Source organism: Lepus europaeus, chromosome 5, assembly GCF_033115175.1.
Source record: "Lepus europaeus isolate LE1 chromosome 5, mLepTim1.pri, whole genome shotgun sequence".
NCBI lineage: Eukaryota > Metazoa > Chordata > Mammalia > Lagomorpha > Leporidae > Lepus > Lepus europaeus.
This window is the reverse complement of record NC_084831.1, coordinates 53,302,852-53,323,894: the sequence shown is the minus strand read 5'-3', so window position 1 is coordinate 53,323,894 and position 21,043 is coordinate 53,302,852.

Sequence of the window (21,043 nt, the reverse complement as noted above, 5' to 3'; positions counted from 1 at the left end):
AGGGGACCAATTACTGCAATTGGTGGTACTTGCTTATTTGCTTTTCTTCACCAACTGCTTGAGGAAGCCTAAATACAATGATTTTATGTTACCTGTTTTTTAAGTTTCTATAAATGGACTTGGCAAGTATACATTATTTTGTGTGTGGTTTCAGTTGTGTGACTTGTTCATGTGGTGGATAATAATGGAGGCCTGTTTTTTATTACTGCTTTATAGTGGTCCAATGTCTATGAGTATTCCAAAACTATTTTATCCATTACCCTGCTGAGGGATGCTAGGACTGTTTCCAGTTTGGGATTATGAATAGTATGAATAATATCACTATGCTATGCTTATATAATATGCTGCCTCTGCACATGCTTTTCTTTAGGGTAGAGATTGGTAAACTTCCTATGTAAAGGTCCCGATAGCAAATATTTTAGGCTTTGCAGACAAAACGTGTTTGTCACAACTTCTTAAATCTGTGAGGAGGCACACATAGACTCTTATTTTGCACTTCAAGACACATTTTAATGCTATACATGATCTGTCAATACTTTTTATTATCTTTGTCTTGCATATCGATAGGAACGAGAGTGCCAACAGACACATATCAATAGGCACCCAATCCCATTTTTCTTACAGATATTAATTACCCCATATTTTTCAAATGCCTGATACACTAAACCATCTAGTAAAATTCTCTCCTTTGATACACATTCCCATCCAGCAACCAGGAGAGGGTCAACATGTGGCTCACTGTGTGGCACCAAGGGCTCTCTGCTTTCCACTTGCCCCACTAACAGGGTCCTTCTTGACAGTTGGCCAATGAATGGTCCATCTCCCTCAATTCAACTTATAGCCTGCTCTTTTGGACCAGTTCTGGCACCAGTTGACACAGGTTGGGTTGTGTGGAAGTAGACATTGAAAAGCAGGGTGTTTATTAGGGCCCAACACTTGTGGAGGGCAGAGCCAGAAAGACGTCCAACTGTGATACAGGCTTGAGAAAGCCTTGCCCGCCTCCACACTATACTCCTTGTCCACATTGGGACAAGGGAACTGGGCCTTTATACCCCATGGGTTCATGTACCAGATATGGGTTAGCCCAGGAAGGATCATGACCTTGGGCAAAAGTCATATCTTGAAGCATCTCCGTGTCCCCCTCAATGAGGAGCTCAATAGCTATCATTTTATCCCCTTTCTCACCTCCATTTCTTCCATACTCTTCATCATTGAGGTGGATTTACTACTCACCCATGCATCTGGAAGCAAATCTTTTTCTTATCCCTCGAAATGATCTTATCTCCATATTTTAATAGTTTCATATCATGGACATTTCTCTAATCAATCCCTTCCTCTGCATATCTACTTCCAAGCTCCAAGCCTTAGTGTTTCTCTCCTAGAATATTGCAAAAGGCTTCTAACTTCTATCCTAGCCTTCAGTCCCTATGCCCAATGCAGCTTCATTAAGCAGCTGGAGTAAGCTTTTTAAATATAAATCTGACCTCATTGCTTAAAAACTAATGACTTGGCCAGTGCCGTGGCTAACTAGGCTAATCCTCCACCTGCGGCGCCGGCACCCCGGGTTCTAGTCCCGGTTGGGCTGCTAGATTCTGTCCCTGTTGCTCCTCTTCCAGTCCAGCTCTCTGCTGTGGCCCGGGAGTGCAGTGGAGGATGGTCCAAGTTCTTGGGCCCTGCACCTGCATGGGAGACCACGAGAAGCACCTGGTCCCTGGCTTCTTACAAACCAACGGAAAAGGAAGACCTTTCTCTCTCTCTCTCTCTCTCTCTCTCTCTGTCCACTCTGCCTGTCAAAAAAACAAAAACAAAAACAAAGACAAAAACTAATGACTTGCCATATATTCACTCCATAGTGAATTCATTCACTCAAAGAGAATTTCTCAGGTCAAATACTTTGTAATCAAAAAGACTCTTCTCCGACTCACAACTATCAAGCACTATGAGTGCCAGCTTCAGAATATATTGTGAATTCTAGCACTTTCTGACACTTCAACTTCTGGTCCAAAGCTTCATTCTGCCTTATGGCAGCAATGAAATGGCCTTGCAACTGGTCTTACTATTTCTCTATTGCCTCTCTACTGCATTTCTTAACCAGGTAGCCAGAATAAATTTTTAAATATTAATTGGAGCATGTTTCTATATAAAATGAAATATACCAATAATTTGATAATCTTGGAGAAGAATATTCCAGGTAAAGAGAAGAGCAAGTATACAAAAGCTGCGTGCTAAGAGCAAAGCTGGAGCGTCTGAGTAACAGGAGGTAGGTCAGAATGATTGTGTCATAGTGAGCAAGGAGGTTTATGGAGGGATGGGATTGGGAAGACCTTGCAGCTCTTCCTCCTGGGCCTCCCTTCTCCCACCCTCAAGTTGCTATCCAGTTTCTGGCTCTCATGGTGTATAAACAAGGGAAGGGAGGAGAGATGAAGAGTAGATAAAGCCTTGGTTGAATGGTTCTGTACTAAGCTGGCCCCATGTTCTCTGGTCCTGGCAGATATTGAAAGGTGTCCCTTTCTCTAAATAGGTGAGTACCAGGGCTCTTCTGGCAGTTCCTGGTTGAGCCTTCCAACTGCAACTCCAATGCACATTCAAAAAAAGAGATTCATTCATTTGTTTGGAAGTCAGAGTTACAGGGAGGGAAGGAGAGACAAAGAGAAAGAGACAGATCTTTCATCCACTGGTTCACTCCCCCAGATGACCACAATGGCGAGGGCTGGGTCAAGCTGAAGCCAGGAGCTTCAACCTGACACCCATGTGGGTGTCAGGGCCCCAAGCACTTGTGCCATCTTCCACTGCTTTCCCAGATCATTAGGAGGCAGTAGGATTGGAAGTGGAGCACCCAGGACATGAACTGATGCCCATGTAGGATGCTGCCCTCATAGGCAGTAGCTTTACCTGCTATGCCACAATGCTGGCCCTGAATGCACATTTTCTATTCACCTGACTCATTTCTTTCCTGCAGACTCTGCCTCTACAGGGTCTGCTTCCCATGGATTCACACTGTCAGCAGTGCCCTAACTTAGCTGGTTCAGTTGAACAGCACTTAGAAGGCCTGCAGCTCAGCTCTCTTTGCCATTGTCCATGTCTTGTCAATGTGAAGTAGTCATCTTGTTGCCTTGGTTCTTCTGGGCTGCTATAACAAAATACCATAGACTGGATAACTTATAAACTTATTTCTCACAATTCTGGGGGCTGGGAAGTCCAAGATCATGGCAGTGGCAGATTCAGGGTCTGGTAAGGGCCAACATCTAGGTTGTAGACTGCCTACTTCTTCCTAGAGCTTCCCATGGCAGAAAGGGTGAGGGAATCTCCTTGGAGTCTCTTCAATAAAGGAACTAATCCCATTCATAAGGGCTCTATCTTCATGACCTAATGAGGGTTAATATTTAAACATATTTAAACATGTGTATTTCTAGGAGACACAAATATTCAGTCATTGCACTTGTCTCATCCAACTAAGAGTATGCAGGATGTAACTCAGCAGGTTTCTCCCCACTCCACCATCAAAGTGGCCACTTATCCTACTGTTTAGCTTCTGGATTTCCCAAATAGATTCAGTATCCAGGCTGTGATGAGATCTTCCAACATGTTACCCTCTCCATGTGGTCTTATGGAAATTCCCTTCACTTGGATTGACGTAAATTTGGTAAATCTGTCCATTGCCAGTTCCCCATCTCTCGCCCACTCACATACACACTGTTTTACAGGGAGATACAGCAGCTCAAAGCACTGTTCAAAAAGTTACACATGCCAGTTAGGAGAGGAGAAGGCTGTTAATATTATGGTCACTGAGTACACTTTCTACTTAGTTGTTTCAAGGTTAGAAACAATCACTTATCCAATTAGTGGGGACCTGAGACAGTGATGGTTCTTTCCTAAAATAAATAAAAAGGATGATGCAGGAAAAAAGAATTCTGACCCAATTTAAGAAAGATGCTATTAAAGTAATGAGTCAGTGTTTCAAATGACACGTCTAGGAGTTGCTCTGGCCTGTCATACAGCTTTTCCTCCTGAGCGTGAGACCTCTGACACAGGCCACCAGAAAACAGAAATGCAAGAGTGGAGAGGCCCCTGCCCACAATGACCTCTGTCTTAGGATTTCGTACTCACCAAGAAACTTCCTTGTTAGAAAAGCATTCTATGGAAGAATCTAGAGGTTACTCAGGCAGTAGTTATGATTTTCCCCCTGTTGTAATAAAGAACATTTATTTACTCAACAAATATTTGTTTGAGCCGTCCCATGGGTAAAGAGTGAAAGGGAAAACAAGAAAAAATAAGAATACACTAAGAGGGGGCTTATAGTCTGGTGGTAGTTAGAAAAGAATATTGATTTTGGTGTTATCTGGCTATATGAATTATCCAAAGGAAACACTTAAAGAAATCTGTCCCATCATATGTAATATTTTGCAGAGAAATTTGCTTGAGGAATAGTGACTTTGCCTCTTAACAGATGGGCTAGCAAACATTAGGAATTAAAAAAGTGGTGAAGGCCGGCACCGTGGCTCAATAGGCTAATCCTCCGCCTGCGGTGCCGGCACACTGGGTTCTAGTCCCGAACCCAGATCAGGGCGCCGGATTCTGTCCCGGTCGCTCCTCTTCCAGGCCAGCTTTCTGCTATGGCCCAGGAGTGCAGTGGAGGATGGCCCAAGTGCTTGGGCCCTGCACCCCATGGGAGACCAGGAGAAGCACCCGGCTCCTGGCTTCGGATCAGCGCAGTGCGCCGGCTGCAGCACGCCAGCCGCAGCACGCCAGCCGCAGCACGCCAGCCGCGGCGGCCATTGGAGGGTGAACCAATGGCAAAGGAAGACCTTTCTCTCTGTCTCTCTCTCTCACTGTCCACTCTGCCTGTCCAAAAAAAAAAAAAAAAAAAAAAAGCAGTGAAAAGTTGGAGAGAAACCAGGAAGAAATGGATAGAAATCATTAACAACTAATATTAGACTTTAATAATAATGCCATAAACTATATTGTATATAATAATAATTTTACAAGTAACGTTTATTGAAAACTTACTATACGTCAAACCCTATGCCAAGCACTTTTGTGGATTATCTTATTTAATTTTCATAACAACACTTAGATAACTGTAACATTTTCCCCCATTTTATAGACCTGGAATTTGAGGCACAACTAGAAGGTGGCAGAGTCAGATTTGAAAATGGCAGTCAGATGCTTAACTGCTGCTTCATGCAATCGGGGAGTGAAAATGCAGTGCACAAATACTCTCAGCCATAAATCATCGATTGGACTCAGCTGTAAATGGTATCCATCCTCAGGGTACTAGTGCAGATAGCTCAAGTTATTTGGTCACAAAGAAAGGCTTCCGGTGCTCAACTCAATTTTATGATTTGTCATGTGTGTAAATGATAGGAATCTATCAGATTTTCTCCTAAAACATATTTGTTCCATATTGTCAGCCTCGCCTGCTTTGTGTTTGAAAATCAGTGACATCGCGTTGTAAGCTTTCCTCTTACTTGCCTTAAGAGAAATCGTACTGCAAGAAGTAAGATGTGTGAAAGCAGTGGACTCCAGGGAATTGTCTAAGCATCTGGGAATATCAAAGCCTTCATGAGGTAGTCTCACTGCCTGTGGGAAATGCACTGTGCCCCGTACAAAGGAGTCTCCCTTGCTAAGGAGACCTGAGATCCTGTCCAAGAACATTCTTTTGACTCTGGTGATCTCTCCACTGTGTTGTCCTGGAGATTCAGTAAACCTCTCTGGAGCAAAGAGGAACGCATGGCTCTAGGGTGAGTGGCCAGCACCCACTGCTAGGCACTTGACCACCTGGAGTAGAATTCCAGGAATATCTGCTAGGAAAAAAGCTGAGGACCTCATGCTGGGAGACAAGTCTCCCAAGTTGAGTTGGGTCTTTGGAAAACAACTGAATTTGGTATTGGTCTTTATTACAGTTTCCACAGACTGAGAAAATTGTTTATAAAACAAAAGCCGCACACAATTTGGTATGGTAACATTTTTCAGAATTTTGTTTTTGCACAGCGGAAACCAAGGCCAATGCGGTCATGGTAGAAATGGAGCCAATTCTGTTACCCCAAAGCACCTCTCCTAAAACACTAAGCTGAGTAAGCCAGGCCTGACCTTGCCAGGAACAGCCGGCATTATTTGGCTCTCTGGAGAGACTTCCGGGACAAAGAGCTCCGAACAACCACAGCAAGGCCCCACACCGTGCAACAACATGCACACGGCACACCCAGCCTCAGATCCCTCACCCTTTTCGGAGCCGGTGAAGGCCTACCAGTGCTCCTCCTTTCTTCCAGTCCGGTGAGACGGAATCACAGTTATTGTTTCCAGGACAATATGTCGGCACACACAGTTCTCGCCATTCCTTTCTACCAGTGAGACATCCCAGGCAAATGGAGACACCTCTCTCGTTTGTAGCTCTCCAGTTCACAGGCAGTGAAAGGTGCCAAATGAAACATCCAAGTTTCCTGATCCACGCTTTGAGCCAGATCATGTGAAGACCAAAGAAAATCTATGTTTGCTGGCTTTGGGAACAGGACTGACCGACTACTTTTTCATCACAAAGGAAGTGTTACAAAAAAGGCTAATACATGGTGAGAAAGCAAAACCAAGTAGGAAATTGATTAAACTTTGGGGATTGGGAGACTTCCTACTGGCTGTATCTACATTTTCCATGTGGCTGGAATAATTTATTTTCCTTCTTCCTGTCATTCTGAAACTACTATAGCAAAAACTTTTTGGGAAAGTTCTCATATTTTGGAGGCTACTGTTCTTTAGAAAATATATGGATAGTTTTTACACGTATGTTCTCCCAGTAAAATTAAAAAAAAAAGTTTTATACTTCATTTGTACATCTGTGTTTTCCTAGGAACATGATAAAAACTTTTGTACTTCATCCATTTGATTCACCCAGTGGCTTGGTGACTCAAAACTGATCAAGAACCAGTAAGTGTCCTGCCTTAAAGTTTGCGTGCTGTAAGTGGGGGAAATAGACAACAAATTAGTAAATTTGGAAATACGTAACTGAGAGGTGACCATTTGATGCTGCAGTAAAAGATGCCCTCATCCTGGATCTGACTGCCCAAGTGTCCAAGTTCTAGCTCAGTTCCCAACTGCAACTTCCTGCTGATGCGCACTCTGGGAGGTAACTGGTGATGGCTCAAGTGGTTGAGTCGCTGCCACCCATGTGGGAGATCCAGGCTGAGTTTCTGGATCCTGGATTCAGCCGTGCCCAGCCCTGGTTGTTGCAGGCATTTGTGGAGTGAACCAAGAGATGAGCAATCTCTCTCTCGCTCTCTCCCTTTCAAATAAGTTAAATAAAAAGTAATTTAAATGGAAATATATAATTTAATTTCCAACATGATAATGTTTTAAAGTAAAATAAAGCATTATGTTAAGATAAGGAAATGGAAAATCAGTAGGGAAGATGGGCAGAGAAGACCTTGGAGGAGAAGAGACTTGAACAGAAGGACTAAGGAGTGAGCCGTGTGTGGTTCTAAAGGAAGGCAAAGGTTCCAGGCAAGGCCAGTGGCTCAAGATGAGTCCTGGAGCTGGATGTGGCTGAGGTTGGAAAGGTAGGCGTAAATCAAGGCAGGTAGGCATCTGTTTATCGTCACAAGGAATTTAGATTTTATTCCAAGTATCATAGGAATCCTTGAGGGTCTCTGTTGTCAGATTAGTCTCTACTTTAAGAGGGAGAAAGAATTTCATTTCATATATATATCAGCTGGCTTCTGTGCTAATACAGTTGTGAGATCTATCTTCAAATAAGGGAATAAGAAAATAACATGAACAACCAGAAAAAAGTGAAGCGAGGGAAGTTCCAGAAAACAGGGGAAAATCTAAGGTAATAAGAACACGAATTACAAATATTGGTGGAGTGCTTGCTGTGTGCTTGGTACTAGTCATGTTATTATTTCTTAAGGACTCATTTCCTTGTGTTTTATTAGCATACCCTGAGGTCATACAAGCAAAGTAATGCCGCAGTGCAGAAAGTGAGTAAGCAGAGGAGCCAGGATTTGAATCTAGATTTTTCTGATCTCAAAGCTTAAAGTTTAGCGACTCAGAGGATGCAGCTGACAAGACATAACAAGACAAACAACTGTGTTCTCCAATATTTCCTGGAAATAACAGTGGACTCTGAGTTTGGGTAACTCAATACTTCAGCTTCTGCTCCTGGGAATAGGGCAATATATCTATAGGACTTGGATCAGATTGGTTGTAGATACATATACAGAAATTAAAGGAGGATGGCATTATATTAAACTCTTTAAAAAACAATTCCAAAACACTGCCAGGGAAACATTCAACAGACTTCTTTTTCTTTTCATAAAGCATGTTAGAATCTGTCATAATCGTGTCTTACTTGTTTGTTTTTCATTTAGTCCTGCCCAAATGAACTACCCCTGCACTGTGATTGTCTTAACGGCAAAAACCACCCAAGTCTGCTCACCATGGCATCTTCAGAGCCTCGCTTGGCATCTCAAACACAGTGGGGCCTCAATTCGTATTTGTCGAATGTCATTTCATTTCTTTGCAATGCTTGCCTTAGCTGCTATGTACCACTGCAGACAGCAGGCAGAGATGGCGGGGAATGTAACAAACATCTGGGGTGTTTTGCAATTCATGGCTGACCCATGCTGACCCTTGATTTAATTAAATCTTTCACTTGTGAATGAATCATTTCTTCCATTAATTAAAATAGGATACACATATGTCTCTGTAAAGTATGTGTCAAAAGAAAGCATTCCACCTAAAATATACAGGAGGTGCTGCCCACCACCGCGAGCCATCCATCATCATCTGCTAAAAAGATCGGCCCTGGAATTAGAACCAGCACAATCATCTCTTCTGCCCTCAAAAATATGAGCTGCGGCTTCTCAGCCAATCTGTCAGCTCTGGTGTTAATATAAGGAGTCAGCCTCGTGTGAAGCCGTGAGAGAGCCGTTTATTTTGGAGGGCAGAGCGTGCAGCCCCAGCACTCCAGGACAGCCATCATCGCTAATAGCTGCATGGAGCCCGTGCTCTCTGGAGACTTGTGTCTTGACTGTGAGACCTGGGAGGCAGCAGGGATTGTGCCATCGCAAGACTCACCATTCGCTCCTCCAGTTCCCTCCCAAAATCAGAATGAAACCAGCAAGAACTGACAGTACTGTTGAAGAGGCCAAAGCAAGTGTGTGTCCCGGTTAACCCTACAGCCACCCCAGGAAGAAACAGCATTCCAACAGCTATTGGCAGCCTTGGCCTGTAGGAAACAGAGTGCATGTCCATGGATCATTCAGCGTAAACCATCCTCTGCCCAAAGTCCAGAGGTCTCAATGAAGCCCCTTAACACGTTTCAGAATCACCACTGGGGATTCTCCAGGCAAGATGAAAAGGAAGGAGGGAGAAGGCATGGAGTAACTCTGCTTCAAAGCACCTCAGGTCTGCTAAAACCAAGTTTTAAGCTTCCTGCGTGGTTTCACACACAGTAATTTTGGGAAAAGCAGGAATTGTGAGGCCTGTTTTCTGAGAGAAGTGTCAGGCTCCGTGGGAGCGGGAATGCGGAACACTCCCCTTGTGTGTTTATGAGATTGTTTCAAAGGAGGCCAAGTGATTGCTAAACCAGTCGTGGCAATTCAAAGTGTTTCATTACTGTCCTTTTATGTTGAATACTGACGGCCCTTTTATTTTTCCTGCAGATGAATCTTGTAAGGCAGGCTCAAGAACACTGGCCCCCGAGATCACTGGGATCACTTCCAGTGGTGGAACGGGGGACTCGCAAAGGTGAAGTGGTTTGGCCTGGGCCATGTGGCAGGTGTACAGCAGAGCCAAGCACCCCCCAACCCTACCTCCTGTCTCAGGGTCCTGGGTGCTTTCCCCTGGAAAGATACCTGGTGTATTTCCTGAGCACACCGCTGGGCGCATGCCAGGGGATGATTCCAGCAGAGTGATTCAGAATCGCTTGACGATGCTCGTAAGTACTGAGGAATAACTGAATAGCTTCTTCTGTTCTTTGCGTTTAAGTCATTTGGGTTATTTCAGGGGTTTGACTCAGTTACTATTATTTTTATATGTCCTGGTACTTCTCTCCTGCCTTCAACAACTGTCCAGGACTCAGTATGTTATCTTCCAGGTCAAGGTAGGAACTCTTCTAACCGAAAAGAGATACTTACATAGGAGAGCTCACATGTAGTAGAACTGGACAAGAATGTTAGAGAAATCATTGTTCATGTGGTGGGTGAAGGACACAGAGTCCTGTGTCAATTTGCTCTGGGACCAATGCCACCTTTTATATTTAAAAGCTATTTGGTCCAACATCTTGTTTTTTTTTTTTTTTTTTTTTTTTTTTTTTTTAATCATTGAGCCTCTTTTTTTTTTCTTTGTAAAAGGGAATAATAGCACCCATTTTATAGGATTGTTATGAGGATACATTCAAAAATTTGAATGTGGGGCCGGCGTTTTGGCATAGTAGATGAAGCCACAGCATGCGAAGCCAGTGTCCCATATGGGCACCAGTTTGAGTCCCAGCTGCTCCACTTCTAATGCATCTCCCTGCTAATGCACCTGGGAAAACAGCAGAAGATGACCCAAGCCCTTGGGCCTCTGCACCCACGTGGGAGACCTGGAAGAACCAGCAGATGAAAAATCTCTCCCTCTCTCTGTCTCTGGCTCTGGCTCTGGCTCTTCCTCTCTGTTTGTAAATCTGATCTTCAAATAAGTAAATAAACTTTTCAAAAATTGAAGTTACTCTTGGAGATCCCATTTATCTGTGTAATGTAATGATAGATACACATATGCAAATAATGCTAGAATATGAGCAATGAAAAATGACACCGATGCATTTGCTTTATATTGATCCTAGCTCTGATGATAGGTCATTTTTTTTGTTTCTAAAGATTTATTTGTTTGTTTGGAACTCAGAGTTACACAGAGAGGGGAGAGACAGAGAGAGAGAGAGAGAGCTCTTCCATCCACTGGTTCACTCCCCAGTTGGCTGTACTGGCTGGAGCTATACCGATCCAAAGCCAGGAGCCAGGAGCTTCTTCCTGGTCTCCCATGTGGGTGCAGGGGCCCAAGCACTTGGGTCATCTTCTACTGCTTTCCCAGGCCATAGCAGAGAGCTGCATTGGAAGTGGAGCAGCTGGGACTCGAACTGGCACCCATATTAGATGCCGGCACTGCAGGCGGCAGCTTTACCTGTTATGCCACAGCGCTGGCCCCTTATGGTTTTTTCATAAAATGCACTTCTATGAACCTTTGGAAGATCTCTTGTATTTGGCTGTATGGTTTCTTGCTTAAAAGCCTTCCATGAATTCCATGGCCTACAGGATAAAGCAGTACAACCTGGTCTCAACCCATTATTATACAGCCTCATTTCTACCAGCATCATCTTCACACCGTCCATTCCACCCAGGCAGGATGGCTCAGCATCCCTTCAGCAGCGCATGTACTTGGCCTGAAATCTTCTTCCTCCACGTTATCACCTCCTAAATTCCTAGTCATCCATCAAGGCTCAGCTACAATTTCACCTCTTCAACGAAGCCTTTCCTTACTTCACTCCTTTGCTGATAAAACTCTCTGCTCTGAACTTTAATGCTACTTTATGCTTGTCTCACATGCATCATTCACCTCATTCAATTAAATTTTGTTGTACATATGTCTGTCTTCAGCCTAAGCCTAGTTTAGCAGACATTGAAAGTCACTCTTTGTCTCCATGCCTGAGGCTTTTTTCTCCATTGAGTTTCTTTTTTTTTAAACATTTATTTATTTATTTGAAAGTCTGAGTTACACAGAGAGAGGAGAGGCAGAGAAAGAGAGGTCTTCCATCGATGGCTCACTCCCAGATGGCCTCAACGGCTGGAGCTGCGCTCATCGGAAGCCAGGAGCCAGGAGCTTCCTCCAGGTCTCCCACGTAGGGGTAGGGGCCCAAGGACCTGTGCCATATTCTACCGCTTTCCCAGGCCACGGCAGAGAGCTGGATTGGAAGAGGAGCAGCTGGGACTAGAACCGGTGCCCATATGGGATGCTGGCACTTCAGGCCAGGGTGTTAACCCGCTGTACCACAGCGCCGGCCCCTCCGTTGAGTTTCAATCGTCCCTAAAATTATTTTTAACCTGGGTTCTGGGATGCCCCTCTAAACCCGTTAGAGTGGACACCAGAGTAAAACCTGCTTGCTAATCCATTGCTCTGCAATGAGCGCCTTGAGTGCAGGGATCATGTTTTATGATTCCCCTCTCTTTTTGGAAGTTAATTAAACTGAAAGGGACACACAGAGAGAAAACCACCCCTCCCTGTCTGGTGATTCATTTAGGAAATGCCCTGGTTGACAACAGTCAACCAGGACTTGTCCAGGCCAAAGCCGGGAGCCAAGAACTCAATCTATGTCTCCCACAAGAGCGGCAGGGACACAGATACTTGTAATATTCGTGTCATCATCATCTGCTGCCCTCTAGGATGTGCGTTACCAGGAAACTGAATCGCAAGCCAAGGAGCCAAGACTCAAACTCAGGGACTCGATATAGAACGCAGGCAGCCCAAGAGGCATCTGAGCCGCTGCACCACATGTTGACCCTGTGTCGTATCTCTTTGCCACCAGCACCTGATGCAAGAACTGGTACTTAATAAATATTTGTTAAATACATGAATGGCAAAGTATGACAGCACTGAGCTATTATATGTGAATTCTAAGGAATAATTCTGGATTCTGAGAGTATGGAGCCAGATCTAGACCACCGGTCTTGACATCACATTTCATCCTCTAGATTCTGGGAAGTGTAAACATTTATATTAAAGGCAGCTCAGATCTCAGGAATTGTTGCAAAGTTCTTGTGTTTGGGCTGCTCACCAGACGGCTTCTCAACAACAAATGGTCATCGCTCACAGCTCTGGAGGCTGCGAAGTCCAGGAAAACAGTGCTGGCTGGGACAGTGTCTGCTGAGCCCCTGCTCACTGGTCCATGTTCTCACATCATGGAGGGCTTGAATGAGCTCCCCTGGCCTCTTTCTCTAAGGACACCAATCCCACTTATAAAGGTTCCCGTCTCCTTCTAAAGGGTGTTAATCCTTGATCAGATCAGATACATGGCTTGCAAGTATTTTTATGCCTTTCTGTGCATTGACTTTTTACCCTGTTGGTAGTGTTTTTTGATGAACAAAAATTTAAAATTTTCTTGAAGTCTCACTTGTTTTTTTCCCCACCTATTTGTTTGGCTTAATATCTAAGAAATTATGGCCAAGTCCTTGCAAAATCATGAAACTTTTTTTTTTAACTTTTATTTAATAAATATAAATTTCCACAGTACAGCTTTTGGATTACAGCGGCTTTTCCTCCCCATAACTTCCCTCCCACGCACAACCCTCCCATCTCCCGCTCCCTCTCCCATTGCATTCACATCAAGATTCATTTTCAATTATCTTTATATACAGAAGATCAATTTAGTATATATTAAGTAAAGATTTCAACAGTTTGCACCCACATAGAAACACGAAGTGTAAAGTACTGTTTGACTACTAGTTATAGCATTACTTCACAATGTACAGCTCATTAAGGACAGAGATCCTACATGAGGAGTAAGTGCGCAGTGACTCCTGTTGTTGACTTAACAATTTGACACTCTTGTTTATGGCATCAGTAATCACCCTAGGCTCTTGTCATGAGTTGCCAAGGCTATGGAAGCCTTTTGAGTTCGCCAACTCTGATCTTATTTAGACAAGGTCATAGTCAAAGTGGAAGTTCTCTCCTCCCTTCAGAGAAAGGTACCTCCTAATCATGAAACTTTTACACTATATTTTCTCCTAAGAACTTTATTATTTTAGACCATATATATAGAAATTTGATCCATTTGGCATTTTTTTTTTTTTTTGGTATATGGTGTTAAGTAAAGAGCCAAATTCATTCTTTTGCATGTGGATATCCAATTTTTCTAGCTGTATTTGTTGAAATGACTGGCTTTTTTCACCACCAAGTGATCTTGATATGATTGCCAAAAATCATTTGATCATATATGCAAGGGTTTATTTTGGTCTCTCTATTCAATTCCTTTGGTTTAAATGTCTCTCAGTATTCCATTATCTCACTGTTTTGATTACAATAGTTTTATAGTAAGCTTTGAAATCAGGAAATATGAGTTTTCAGATTTGTTCTTTTTTGATATTGTTTTGGCTATCTGGAGTCCCTGGAGATTCCATCTGAATTTAAGGTGTGAATTCTACCTGTTTCTGTAAAGCACATCATGGGAATTTTAATAGAGATTTCATTGCCTGAATCTGTAGGTTGCTTTTGGTAGTACTGACAGTATAACAATATTAAGTTTCGCAGTCTGTGAACAGGGGCTATACTCACATTTATTATGTCTATTTTTTGCAGCAATATTCTACAGTTTTCGTTCTATAGATCTTTCACCTGCATGGTTAAGTTAGTTCATAAATATTTGAATATTTTAAGTAATTATTTTAAATGTACATGTTTTTTATTTATTTGGAAGGCAGAGGTGTGGTGAGAGAGTTCTTGACCTTCCATCCATTTGTTCATGCCCAAATGCCCTCAATAGCCAGGGCTGGGCCAGTTCAAAGTCAGGAGCCTGGAATTCTATGTTTCTCCCACATGGGTGGCAGGGACCCAAGCACTTGAGCTGTAATATGCTGCCTCCACGGATACATTAGCAGGAAGCTGGGTCAGAGGCAGAGGAGCCAGGACTCGAAACAGCACCTTATATGGGATGCAAGCATACCAAGTGGTAGCTTAACCCACTATGCTGCAATACCTGCCCCAATATTTCTATTTATTTATTTAATTAATTTTAAGATTTTATTTATTTGAAAGACAAAGTTACAGAGAGAGAGGTAGACACACAGAGAGAGGTCTTCCATCTGCTGGTTCACTCCCCAAATGGCTGCAACAGCCAGAGCTGTGCCGATCCAAAGCCAGGAGCCAGGAGCTTCTTTCAGGTCTCCCACATGGGTGCAGGGGCCCCAAGAGCTTGGGCCATCCTCTACTGCTTTCCCAGGCCATAGCAGAGAGCTGGATCAGAAGAGGAGCAGCCAGGACTTGAACCAGCGCTCATATGGGATGCGGATGCAGGGGCCCCAAGAGCTTGGGCCATCCTCTACTGCTTTCCCAGGCCATAGCAGAGAGCTGGATCAGAAGAGGAGCAGCCAGGACTTGAACCGGCGCTCATATGGGATGCTGGCACTTCAGGCCAGGGTGTTAACCCGCTGCGCTACAGCACTGGCCCCTCAATATTTTATTTATTTTGATGTTTTTGTAAGTGAAATTGTTTTAGTAACTTCATTTTCAGATTGTTCATTATTTGTACACAGAAATACAAGATGGAGGGAATTGGAGATTATTTCAAAAGTGACATAAGCCACACACTGATAAACAAACTCCACATTTTCTTTCATATATGGAAGTTACCATCTATAAAGATACACGCAGTGCTTTACCGTTATTAATGAACAGTGACAGGAAGCTCAAGGCAATGTTCCTCATCAAGAATTTCAGAGAATCAGTTGAAGAAAATGAAGAAAAGGCTGGCTGAAGAAAGTCACTCTAAGCATCAGTTACTGGCTTCAGTTGACAATAAAACATAACAGTTAACTGCTGTCATTGTCCATGCCTACAGATCATTTATTTTGTACTTTCAAATAAATAAAAAAGACATTTATACATTCCTGATACTGGGAAAAAAGATACATATATAACATAAAATTTTGTGGATGTCACTGAATTATATCCCTTGCTTAATAATATACCCTTCTTTCTTCACTATATGATCTTTGTCAGTAAATCCCATGTTATATGATATTAATGTCCCTACTTTCAAGGAAAATAGTATGCATGTATATGTATATATTCACCTATGAAATCAGTATGACAAAAATGTTGAAAATTATTAAATCTTAAAAATAACAAATAAATACAATTTTAAAGAAGATTTATTTATTTATTTATTTGAAAGAGTTACAGAGAGAGAGGGAGAGACAGAAGAGAAAGCCCTGCCATTTGCTGATTCACTCCCAAGATGTCCATAACAGCCAGCGCTGGACCAGGCCAGAGGCACAAGCCAGGAGCTTCATCCAGGTTTCCCGGATGGGTGGCAGGGGCCCAACACTTGGGCTTTCCCAGGCACATTAGCAGGGAGTCGGACAGAGAAGGAGGAGCTACAACATGAGCTGGCACCCATATGGGATGCTGGCAATGCAGGAAGCTGCTTTACCCGCTATGCCACAATGTGACTCCAATAAAAACAATTTTTTAAAAAAGATATACACCTGATCTTTGTGTGTTGGCTTTGAATCAGTTACTTTGCATTTAACAACTGTGCTGAATTCATTCTAACAAATTTTGTGTGTGGAATCTTTTGTGTTTTTCTACGTATAAGAGTACTTCAAGAAGTTTGTGGAAAAATGGAATTAAGAGATGCTTATTTTGGTGCAAACTTTAAAAAAAAAATCCATGTATAATTTTCAATAAATAAATTTTCCACAGACTTTTTGAAGTACCTTGTATAAGATTTTATTAGCTGCCCATAGAATAGTTTCATTTTTTTTTTCTTTATAATTTGGATGCCTTTTATTTTTTCCCCTTGCTTAACTGCTTTGGTTAGAGCTTCCATTGCTACATTGAATAGAAGTGGCGTGTGTAGGCCTACTTCCCTTTTCCCTGACTTTAAAGGCAAAGCTTTGGTCCTTCTAGTGCTGAGAATAATATTTGCCATGGGTTTTTCATATATGGATTTTATTATGTTGAGATGGGAGTTTTTCTATTCCTAGTTTGTTGAATGATTTTTATCATGAAAAGTGCTGAATTGATGCTTTCCTGCATCAGTTGAGATGATCATGTGGGTTTTTCTCTCCCTCAAATCCATTAGTTTCTTAAGTTATATAGAAAACAATATGTGAAGTTACAAATAATGTTAGCTTTCCCACTTTTTTTTAAGAAAAGATACATTAATTTCTTTAATCATATAGAAAAAAAGTGTTACAAGTTGTTTTATAATAATACTAACTTTTGTAATTGTCCATATATTGATCTTTGTTGAAAACTTTATTTCTTCATGTAATTTCAAGTTACTGTCTAGTGTCCTTTCATTTCAGCCTGCAGGGCTCCCTTGAGTACTTCTAGCAGGGAATGTCTAATGGTAATGAACTCCATTGGTTTTTACTTGTTTAGAAATGTCTTCTATTCTCCCTTACTTTTTTTTTTTTTTTTTTTTTTTTTTTTTTACAGGCAGAGTGGACAGTGAGAGAAAGAGACAGAGAGAAAGGTCTTCCTTTGCCGTTGGTTCACCCTCCAATGGCCACTGCGGCCGGCACGCTGTGCTGATCCGAAGGCAGGAGCCAGGTGCTTCTCCTGGTCTCCCATGGGGTGCAGGGCCCAAGCACTTGGGCCATCCTCCACTGCCTTCCCGGGCCATAGCAGAGAGCTGGCCTGGAAGAGGGGCAACCGGGACAGAATCCGGCGCCTCGACCGGGACTAGAACCCAGTGTGCCGGCACTGCAAGGAGGAGGATTAGCCTGTTGAGCCACAGCGCCAGTCTCTCCCTTACTTTTGAAGGTCAGCTTTGCTACCTTAAAGATTCTTGGTTGAAAGATTTTTTTTCTTTTTTTTTTTTTAATTTATTTATTTCAGTGTATTTGATATGAAGAGAGACAGGGACACAGAGAGATCATCCATCTGTTGATTCATTCCCTAAATGCCTACAATAGCTGAGCCTGGACCAGGACAAAGCCAGAAGACTGGATCTCAAGACAGTTTCCCATGTGGGTGTCAGAGACTCAGGTACTTGAGGCATCACCACTGTCTCCCAGGTTGTGTGTTTGCAGAAGCTGGATTGGTAACAGACCTGGGACTCAACTCAGGCACTGCAGTACTGGATGTGGGTGTCCCAAGTAGCTTCACCTCATCATTCACCCCCAACAGCTTTTCATTTAGTACATTGAATATATTAGCCCCAAACCTTCTGGCCTCTGGTTCTGATAAGAAATCTGATGATAATATTAATAAAATCCATGTATGGGCTAAGTCACTGTTCTCTTTCTGTGGAGAAGTTTCATTCTTTGTTTTTGCACTTTATTTTTAAAATTGTGATGTGTCTCTGTGTGTCTCTTTGAGGTAATATTACTTGGAGATCATTGAGTTTCTTGGATATTTATTTTTATGTCTTCCATAAAATTTGGGAAAATTTCAGCCATTATTTATTCAAGTATTTTCTTTGTTTCCCTCTTTCCCTCTGCAACCCCACCCCACCCCACCCCCAGTGTATATGCTGATTGCTTGATGGTGTACCAGGGGTCTTTTAGGCTCTGCTGTTTTTTACTTGCTATTCCTCAGTGCACTAATTCCCATTGTCTTATCTTAATTCAAGTTGGTGATTCTTTCTTTTTGTTCTATTCTGCCTTTTAATTCCCCAGTGACTTTTTCATTTCATTCACTGCAGTTTTTAGCTCCAAAATTTCTTTTTGGTTTCTTTTTATGTTTTCTGTATCTTTGTTGATATTTCCATTTTGTTCACACATTATTATTATTTTCTTTATCCATGTCTTCCTTTAGTTCTTTGTACATCTCCAACCTAGTTGCTTTTTTTTAAACATCTTTTTTTTTTTTAAAGATTCATTTATTTATTACTGCCTTGAGCCTTGCTGGGAGGAGTGATTCAGTGGTTAAACCAGAGGGGCAAGGATGTGGCTAGGTCTCTGAGAAATCACTGGCTGGGTGGGGTTTCACACCCTCAGAGCTCTTTGGTTGCCTGCCGTGGCTCATTGCAGTGGGACCTGTGCTTACAGTGAGGAGTGTGAAGGTCATTTGTGCAGTTCACATGCTGCTTATGAGTATTGAACATACTGGGGGGGCTAACACCTAGCACTGCTTAGCTTGGAGGAGAGGAGGTGGGGGGGTGATCACACCAACAGAGATGATCATCCCACCCCTCCTTCTGTTAACAAAAGGGGATCTACTACACCAGACTTGGGTGTTATTCTGGATACTTGCCCCACCCTAGAGCACTGACCAGAGCTCCCTGGACACACCCACCACACATCTGTTGGTATGCACCACAGAGGCATAGCTCAAAAATAAAGGCCATCAGGGAAAAAAAAATATTAACTCCACAAATGCCTAAAAATAAAAGCAGAAATTAAAAAAACAAGAATAAGGAAGACACCATAACTCCTCCGAAGGAACACAACATTTCAACATTAAAATGTGAAGACGAAAAAATTGATGAAATGCTGGAAGCAGAATTCAAAACATTAAGCATAGGATTACTCTAAAGCAATCAGAAGCAAATTCACAAAATAAAGAAAAATCGTACATAACATTAATGAAAATTTTTCCATGAAATTGAGATTTTAAAGAGAAATAAAAACAAAATATCAGAAATGAAGAATTCAATAGATCAAATCAAATAAAAAGTTCAGTGGAAAGCCTTAACAATAGACTTGGTAAGGCAGAAGAAAGAATATACAAACCCAAACCAGAGGACAAATCTTTGGAAATCTTTCAATCAGAACAAACAACAAAAAACAAAACAAGAGAGAGAGAGAGAGAGAGAGAGAAATTAGAAAACTTAAAACTTAAGAACAGTGTTGGAGATTTATGGAATAGTAACAAATGACCCAACATATGGGTCTTAAGAGTTTATGAAGGTGTGGAAAGAGAGAATAGATTAGAAGCAGCATAATCATTAGTGAAATGATTACAGAAATGGGCAAAGGACTTAAACAAGCTTTTTTTTTCTTGTTTTATTTAGTTTATTTTCTTGTTTTATATTTTATCCCCTCCAAGAAACCTTTGATTTAAGGGATACAAACTTCATGCATTTCATAAGTACAACTTTGGGAATATAGTGATTCTTCCCACCATACTTGCCCTCCTACCCACTCTCCCACCCCCTTCCTCCTCCCTATCCCATTCCCAGTCCCATTCCCCACTAAGATACATTTTCTTTTCTTTTTTTTTTTCTCCTAAATATTTAATTTTTTATTTGAAAGTCAGAGTCACACAGAGGGAGGAGAGTCAGAAAGAGAGAGGTCTGCCATCCAGTGTTTCACTCCCCAGTTGGATGCAATGGCTGGAGCTGTGCCGAGCTGAATCCAAGAGCCAGAAGATTCCTCTGGGTCTCCCACGCTGGTGCAGGGGCCCAAGGGCTTGGGCCGTCTTCTACTACTTTCCCAGGCCATAGCAGAGAGCTGGATCAGAAGTGGAGCAGTGGAGTCTTTAACTGGTGCCCATATGGGATGCCGATGCTTCAGGCCAGGGCATTAATCTGCTGCGCCACAGCACCAGTCCCTAAGATACATTTTCAATTAACTTTATACACAGAAGAGTTACTCTATATTAAGTAAAGAGTTCAACAATTGGCATTAAAAAAATGTTCCTCAACTGTCAAGACAAGGGCTGTTCAAAGTCATTACATCTTTAAGTTATTTTCACCTTTTTTTTTAGAAACTTAATTAACTTTAAAGAAGCACTCAAGAACGATACATCTTTTGTTAGCACTTAGACATAATTATAATACAACTCTTTGAAGACAGAGGTCCTGCATGGAAAGTTGGTGCACAGTGACTCTGTTAATTTAACAATTAATGCTCTTACCTATGATGTCAGTGATCAACTGAGGCTCCTGACATGAGCTGCCAAGGCTATGGAAGCTTTTTGAATCCACAACTCAGTCAGTATTTAGGCAAAGCCATAAGTAATGTGGAAGCTCTCTCCTCCTTCAAAGAAAAGTACCTCCTTCTTAGATGACCATTTATTTCTGCTGGGGCCTCACGCACCAAGGTCCTTCATGTAGGACATTTTTCCCACAGTGTCTTGGCTTTCCATCAGGCATTTTTTTAAAGAGGAACTCCAAATGGTCAACAGACACATAAAAAAATACTCAGGATCACTAGCCATCAGGGAAATGCAAATCGAAACCACAATGAGGTTTCACCTCACTCCAGTTAGAATGGCTTTCATACAGAAATCAACAAAGAACCAATACTGTTGAGGATGTGGGGGAAAAGGTACCCAAAATGTAATATTTTATTGAGGAACCATGTATTTTTTTTTTTTGCCATCCTGCTTGAAGCTTGGCCAACCCAAA